The sequence below is a fragment of the Carassius gibelio genome, chromosome A9 (genome assembly GCF_023724105.1).
Source record: "Carassius gibelio isolate Cgi1373 ecotype wild population from Czech Republic chromosome A9, carGib1.2-hapl.c, whole genome shotgun sequence".
In the NCBI taxonomy this organism is placed as follows: domain Eukaryota; kingdom Metazoa; phylum Chordata; class Actinopteri; order Cypriniformes; family Cyprinidae; genus Carassius; species Carassius gibelio.
Genome location: NC_068379.1, coordinates 25699831 through 25708823, shown reverse-complemented (window position 1 = coordinate 25708823; position 8993 = coordinate 25699831). Strand labels below are relative to the sequence as shown.

Genomic DNA, 8993 nt, shown 5'->3' with positions numbered 1-8993 from the left:
ACAGAACATTTCTAATTAATTTATAGAACAGATTTGATTCTGATAACTTGTGAGAACACTTTCCCCCTCCACCTCTTTTGGGAAACTACACATTATGCAAAATACACTTGTAAATGACTTCCGTCACTTCGTATAAAACAGCCATTCGCCAAACGCTGGAGCACAGAGGGTTCACATCGCTCCTAGCCCGCTGTTTAATTAACTTTACACTGTGTAATTAACCCGAGAGCCGCCGAGACAGAGAGGACTTAATTAAAGGATTTCATACGACTAATATTAAAGGCATTTATTTTTTCAGATGTGTATGAAAAATATTTCACACTTTCCAGGAATAGGGTAGAAAAGACGACCTGAAACACAGTCGTTTTTTCTTTGACAGCAAACGGTTAGTAAAATATTGTCATTTTTAGCAATGTTGTTATATACTGTTTTTGACATTTCAATTATTTTGTATGTATGTATATATATATATATATATCAGGAAAAAAAAACATTTTTATTTTTATATTTTAATTTACATTTTGTTGCTGTTTTGTCGATTATATGTTTGTTTTTTTTAGGATATATTTAATTTATTTCAGTTTTATTTATAACTTCAGTACTTCAACTTAAATGCATTTTTTAATTAAGGCAAAATCTCTCATTTTGTTTAAGTTTTTACTTGTATTTTATTTTATTTCAACCTTATTTCAATTAAACAAAAAAAAAAAACAATATATATATATATATATATATATTTATTTATTTATTTATATAGTCAACAACATTAGTTAACCTTGACAATGTTAATGTTTACAATTATTTATTTTCTTGAAATAAACATCACTGATATAAATAAAATGTATAATATTAAAGAAATACATAAGCAGGTTACTAAAATCACAAGTCAAAAAGGTAAAAAAAAAAAAAAAAAAAAGAGAAGTGAATCGGGTCAAAATCAGTATTTGATGTGTTTATAAGGATTTGTTAATTTATGTGTAATTTACTTTACATATCTAAAAGTTTTCATTAAAAACATCATGATGTTTGTGCCTCTTATGCTTACAGTAATCGGAAACTAACGCATGTGTATTATTCTTGTAAAGTTTTCTCTTCCCATCCATAATTCATAGATTTATTATCCATTAGTCTACAGATTCCAGCCACAATTGCTGTGTGAGAGATGCATGAGCGAGACGACATGACCGCGGTCACTGGGGTGTACGGTTTGATAACCGACTGTTCGTAACATGGTCCCAAGCTGCCTCGAAGGGTGAAACAGTGTTTGGAATATGATTCTGTCAGAAACCGGCAGTGAAGAGACCAGAAAACGTGACATGTCAGAAACACAAACACAGATCTGCATGCACGTGTTTTTACACTTTATATTGTACTCAAGAACCAATGCAATATGCAAAAATACTGTACGTAAAATAATCTTTTAGCACCATGCTTTACTGTAATTCAACATCATGAGTTCGACTGAATGCATGAATTAATTAAATGTATGCAACTTTGATCAAGAATGTCTGCTATATGCACACATGTCAATGTAAAGTATAAATCTCTGTCATTATCTGGAACCACTAAATGGGATCGAACAAGAATTCTATTGATTCCACATTATAAGAACACGTACTGTAATTAGCATTGCTTCAGATATTAAAATAAAGAGCTAAATTAAGCTTCACATTGACCCCACAAACACTGCAGCTAAATTCGGTTGTCAGCTCAACTTTTATTGCTTAATTCTTTCCTGCACCCACAGTTTAGTCATTTATGGGAGTGAAAATCACGTTCTACAAATCAATTAACTCCTGAAAAATTCAGGTAGCAACAACCGCATTTTAAATGTGTAAAATTGTGTATCAGATGTGTGTCTCTCTGTATGGATAACCGTTCCTGCCACGGAATTGTTTTTTTAAAAAGGTAAATGTAACTTTTTATTTCACAATTCAGACTTATCTCTCAGTTTATATCTTACTTTTCAGACTTTGTTTCTTAAAATTCTGTATTTAGTTTTTGCCACAGGATTTATTTCACATTTTGGACTTTTCTTCTCAAATTGTAATTTAATATTCCTTATTTAAAAAATAAATAAATTAATTAAACTTTTTGTCTCTCAAATCGGTGTTTATATTTTAACCTTTTCGGTGTTTATATTTTAAACTTTTTATATATAAACTCTGAATGAAATATTAACTTAGAATTCTTACTTTTATCTCTAAATTCTGAGTTTATATTTAAAAAGTCAGAATCGCAAGATATAAACTTTGTCGATGGTGGATCAGTTAAAACGGCCAAACATAATGATCCTTTAGTCGCGGTAATATCACTTTGCTCAAAATTGGTGGAAATCAAACTCACAAGACACAAATCATTTTGAAATGGTTTTTCTAGGTGGTTCCTATAGTGTTGTGGGTGATTGCTTGGCAGTTTTTGTTACTCTGAGGTTTTGATCCATACATGCCCAAAGCCATAATTAATGGGATTCTTTTCCATATGCTCCTGAAGCTTTAGCGAGGTACTAATATAAATAGAGTTTACTCTTACCAATCTGACTAAACAGTGGCATTCAAATGTGATTTAAAACCTTGTTAGCCAATCTTGGAAGTGAGCCACTGAAGGGAAAACTGTCCTCCAGGACTCCAGAAGCTGGTGTGACATCATGTGGTATAAGTGGCTCTCTGGCAGGAGCTCAGAGCCATTAACGGGAAGATTCAGCATCAATTCCCACCTGGAGAAATTATCTGGCCGCTACTGTTTGCCCTTCAGCAAGAGCCGAATCCTTCAGCAGCTACAGAAAGAACAAGATACCGAGGTGAAGAAAAACAGCCAACTACAGCCTGGTCTGATACCACGAGACATGAAAACTATGCATTAAACCATATCTATGCATGTTTGAGTAACAGTTTTTTAATAGATACTTTGCTTTCTATATCAAATACATTTGCACATGTTGACAGATTTTAGTGATACTCTTTTTACACATCCATATTTCCACTCCAAAGATAACATTCAACACAAATATATACAAACATATTCAGGTGAGGCAACCAGTTTACTGTTAACTTATATGTTATCCTGTTTGTAGCTTAATTCACTGTATTTTAAGTTTGAGCACTGCAGTTCAGTGTCTGACAGTTCAATGGGAAATCAATTGAAAGCATCCAGTCTCGCATACCATTGAATGTAAAATTTATCAGTGAATAATTATTTGAGAAAGTATTGAGGTATCTGATTGTATAGAGTGATAAGTAAAAAGATCAAATGGCAGAAGCAGATGAACACAAAACAGCAGAACAACATAAAGTGACTTGACATACAGCCAAGTATGGTGACCCATACCCAGAATTCATGGTCTTCATTTAACCCATCCAAAGCGCACACACACACACACACACACACACACACACACACACACACACACACACACACACACACAAACCATGAACACAGTGTTCACACACCCTTCCTCAAGGGTACCTCAGTCAATTGGTAATTGAAGGTGGAGAGAGTGCTTTAAATTGACCCCTTCTACAATTCCTGCCGGCCCGAGACTCGAACTTGCAACGTTTGGGTGAGGACTCCAAATCTCTAACCATTAGGCCACAACTTCCCATTAAAGAGGGTCAACTTTATCATTCATTGGAATTGTGCTCGTATGTTTTAAACACTTCGGCTCCCTTACATATTCTTACTCCGAACATGTATTAAATGTTAAACCGTGCAGTTTTTCGGATATAAATCAATGGTCATATTTCAGATGCATCCTAAATTACAACAACAGTGGTTATATACACATATATTACACCTTTAGGTGATGCTTTATCAGCTCCACTTGATCTTCCTCTAGTACTTTCATGACTCGATATGCTGATTTCATAGAAACTATGCACTCTTTCATACCTCTGTCATCAGGCTTTGTGGAGCCAGAGAAATCTGTGAGTTTATGATCCCTTGGGATAATGTTTGTTGCTGAGGGCGCAAGAGCGTATGCTTGCTGCTCCATTACCGCAATTCAGAGGAAATCAGCAGGAAGAGGATCAAAGAGTTTTTGTCGGTACGAGACAAACAACACATCTCCTCAGCACACATATTGAGCAGACGCCCCTCTTCGTATCACACATCACACACAGTTTGGTTCCTCAGCAATCATGCTCGGCTGAAATTTACAACAACACACCAACCTGTCCTCCAACCAATACGCTTGTCCAAATCCCTGCAATACGACCCATCAGAGCGTATACTACAATTGCGCCCCTATCGGCAAAAGGTTGTGTAGCTCAGTTCGTAGATTATTGCGTTATAACTTGACATGTAATCATGCTATCATGGGTTTGATCCCAGGGAACAGATGTGCACGAAAATGGATATGCTCAATAAATCATAATTTAGCATGATTTCTGTGAGGGTTAGCTTTAGGGGTGGTCATTCGAACGAATAAGCCACCTAATAAAAAATGTACGAATTACTGTGAGATCGGTGTAAAAAGTCCACACATTGCATTTAAATAAACGTGCTTTTTGATTGGTAATGACGTTATACGTCAATTCATGACGACAGACGCAACGTGAGACTGTCATTATTTTTACGCCCGCTAGAGGGCGCTTAACTTTAAAGCGTAAATATAGGTCGTGATAAATGCTTGCACAAACAACCTACATGGTGTTTTTTGTTGGAGGACAGGCTCCAACACACGCTTGATCCAACTTCTTGTAAGCTCACTTCAACACCAGTCAAATGCTTTCCTCTCAAAAGCACAGAACTAACTCCACGCTTATTTTTTACATTCCCAGCTTCTCTTGTGGTTGCATTAGTTTCATTCACCTCTCTTTATATATAAATGAAGAGAGGGAATGCTTCTCTCTGCACGTCTACTCCCATTTCATCATCTACTTGTTCACACGTAGACAGAAGAGAGCCAGATTCTGCTGACAGTATTTGCCAAAACGATCCTAATATTTGAGAGACATGTGGGTCAAAGGCAGGCAGCGGTTGGAAGTATTCCAATCTCAGCTTGTCTTGCGCTTTTGACAGACCTATCAGGTGTTTTCACCGTTTCTACCTTTTCCTTCCTGTCCTCATTCTGTCATAGCCGCTCTGTCTCTACCGTAAAGTGTCCCAATGCACAACACATGTAAAAATGCATTATAAATAGGCTAGTCATCAATCAGTCACTCATCGGTGTGAAGGAAACCCACCGGTCTCGCCAATTTACTGCATTTCCATTGTTGAGTGACGGATGAAAATCATGTTGTCTTCGGTTTTGAGCATAAACTTGGCTTTTCTGAAATGTAGCAGCTAATCAAAAGTGTACTTCTGATTGGAGACTTCATTATTCGGAAACATATATGCGCTCTCGCGGCTGACATTTGCTCATATCTATATTTATCCACCAGAGTCTGGCCAATTACACAGTTTTCTCTATGAAACCCGCGGCTAACACATGGATCGTTTGAGCGATGATTCATGACCTGTGTCGACCGGTATATATTTGTGCAGGAAAAGAAAAACAGCACTTTGTGTAATGGCTGGGATTGAGTCAACAAACCCTGAGGGAGTGTGTGAGAGACTGGATCATATGTGGCTCACCAGCCAACAACTCATGTTATGATGGCAGTGTCTTCTGCACAATAATAAACACAGTTTTTTTACTGAAGAGCGAGGTAAGATGTGCTAGTGAGGTAATGGCTTGTCTCGATGACTGTACTTTATAATACAACTAGCAGACATGCTTCATACTGACCTAAAATGAGTCTCAGGTCTGTTCTTTTGAACTGTCTATTCAGCAGTTAATCCTGAAAAATAAAATGTATGATGATTTCCACAAAAATGTAAGGCAGTGCAACTGATAATAATCTTCATGTTTATTGAGCAGTAAATCATCATATTATAGTAATTTCTGAAGATCATGTGACACTGAAGACTGGAGGAATGATGCTGAAAATACAGCGGAGCATCACAGAAATAAATTACAGTTCAACAGAGATTCACATAGGAAAAAGCTGTTTTAATTTGCAAAATATTTTACTTATTATAGATTTGTTGATATAATAAATGCAGCTTGGTGAGCAGAAAATAATATTTTTCAAAAACATTAACAAATTTGAACATTACTGTCTCCGTTGATTTCAAATCGTTTTACAAATATTCACCTGTTGTGAGATAACATATCATTATTAATCATGAAAATGTATATTTTCTATTGCTGTATAAATACTTTACATGAGCCATTTTGGAAAGAATGTTGTTTTAGTATCATTGAGATACTTTTATTAAATAATGCAGAGTCCGCTTCACGTCATGGCCACATCACCATCTTGGGTGTGAATTATTTTTCTAATAATTCAATGGTCCAGAATCAATTATGCCGCTTATATTATGGTTACCACACCTCAAGACATCGATCCGATCCCAGGGATTCGTCCTGTTTTAGTACTTAAATCACTTTTGTGAGTAGGACTATTTTTTCCGCGTGTCATCCAAGGCCTCCTTTGCTAGTCCAAAATGTCGTTTTAAAGCTGGTGACGGAGGCTTGAGCCATTAATAGCATTCTTATGCAGTTATTAATGAAGTTATTCGAATGAGAGTGAGAGTGACAGAGACACATAGATAAAGAAAGAGAGAGAGAGCTTGTGTGAATTAGGCTAACGTACCTCTGTGCGTCTCTAAACACTCTTCTGCTGCAGCGTCTGTGAACAGCGCTGTCTCCTCGCTAGTGAGAAATGTCATGTGTAGCCTTTAAGTTGCTACACTATATAGGATAACTGATAATATCATCAGGGCAGTGCTGACAGTAGCTTTTTGTGCAAACTGCATGACCGTTATAACTGTTAACTATGCAAAGTGATATGGAACTGTGATGCAGTGGCGATCGAAAGTTTGGGCACCCTTTGCAGAATCTGTGAAAATGCAAGTAATTTTCAAAAAATAAGAGCGATCATACTAAATGCATGTTATATTTTATTTAGTACTGTCCTGAGTAGGATATTGTACATAAAAGATATTAACATTTAGTCCACAAGACAAAAAAAAAAATGCTGAAATTATTAAAATAACCCCACTCAAAAGTTTGGGAACCCTTGGTTCTTAGTACTGTGTTCTGTTCCCTGATGATCCTCGACTGTCTTTCTGTTTTGTGATGGTTGTGCATGAGTCCCTTGTTTGTTCTGAACAGTTAAACTGAGCAGCGTTCTTCAGAAAAATCTTTAAGCTCCTGCAGATTCTTCAGTTGTCCAGCATCTTTGCATATTTGAACCCTTTCCAGCAGTGACTTTATGATTTTGAGATGCATCTTTTCACACAGAGGACATTTGAGGGACTCAAACACAACGATTTAAAAAGATTCAAACATTCACTGATGCTCCAGAAGGAAACAAGATGCATTGAGAGCTGGGGGGGTGAAAACTTTTGGAATTTGAAGATCAAGGTAAATTTTACTTAATTTGTGTACCGGGAAACATACAAGTATCTTCTGTTGCTTACAAAGGGCAGAACTAAATGGAAAAAAAAATTATATTTCAACAAAATAAGAAAAATTTGGCCATCTTCATTGTGTTCAAAAGTTTTCACCCCCCAGCTCTTAATGCATCTTGTTTCCTTCTGACAATTGACTCTGCCTTAGCCAATCATAATCGCTTATCTCGTTATTAACCCACCTCCTCACTAGCGGTGTGAGCCAGGGTGCATTCGGATTAGTTTATTTAATCAATGCATAGTAACGCACCACGTTTAATGTCCAGTAATGCTAATGGCGTTATAACAACGGGAAAAGTAATTAGTTAGATTACCCCGTTACTGAAAAAATAACGTCGTTACCTAACGCCGTTCCTTTGAACGCCATTATTCCAAACACTGCCTGTAGTATATATTTAAAATTACAAATACCATATTTAAATACTGTAAGTTTTTAAATACATTTAAATGAATAACATCATCTATGTACCTAATTACTGTTTGTCTGATGAGTGCATAATCTCTAAACCAAAAGAGGTTTCAATAAGCGCCACCTGCTTGTAATAGCTGTAAATGTAAGCACAATAAAAGCTCATGTAGCTATATATATATATATATATATATATATATATATATATATATATATATATATATATATATATAAATTGATTGGAATGGTCTGTATCTTGAATCTGAATTTTTGCTTACCTCAACTGTAACTGAATACCCCATGCAAACGTTCATGTGAGGAATTTATATAGGCTATACAAAAAAAGGACAAAATAAATAGGCTGAATAAGCTGATCTATAAATGGTGGTAGTCTATGAATGGTACAACCAAGATCACAGAAATTATTTGACCCAAATCTTCAGCAGTCAATGACACTGACCCGTTCAAACTGATTTTTAATGTGTATTAAACACATAATATACGAGTTTAATATGCATATTTAATGCACAGATTTTTAAACCACAAACATCATATATTTAACACATGAAACACACATTGAAAACATGTGAAATACACATGTTTAACCTGTTGATGATGCGTTAAAATTCATGTTTTTGGCCCTTTTGGCCTTCCATAATTCTCAGCATGTGAAGAAATAATTTGACATGACAACCCTGGAGGAACTCTGTGAGAAATATAGAGCAAGAACTAAAACATATTATCAACATTTGTGTTTTTCATTGTTCTTTTGTTTTTGATTTAAGGTTTTCTAGCATTATAAATATGAAAGTTTCAATGCAAGTTAATCATTAATGCATTTTATTGATATTTAACCTGAAGAAGTCCTGCTGTTGTCGTCAGACTGTTTGAAAATCAGAAACTCCTCCCTCTTACAACACTAACCAGGAAGAGACGCACTTGTTATTTCTTCTTTCTGTCACTGATTTTCTTCTCTTTGACAAAAGCAAACAAGAATCAGTCATCAGAGGACGACGAAGAGAAAGACTTTGAAGAAGTTTGTTTCTGAACAGACAGCAGATCTTTGTGATTCTCGAGGTTATTCGTGTTTGAAACCGTCGTTCAGAAAGTGAAAGTAAAGTTTAGG

General features: G+C 35.7%; 1 protein-coding gene across 1 annotated transcript in view; it reads left to right on the top strand.

Annotated features, from left to right (window-relative positions):
* The first annotated feature begins 8549 nt into the window (after positions 1–8549).
* Positions 8550–8993, top strand: part of LOC128020240 (nuclear factor 7, ovary) — a 257606-nt gene continuing 257162 nt past the window's right edge. The window contains exon 1 of the mRNA XM_052607021.1: positions 8550–8992. The gene's annotated coding sequence lies outside the window, so the exon portion shown is untranslated. The remainder of the gene's footprint in view (position 8993) is intronic.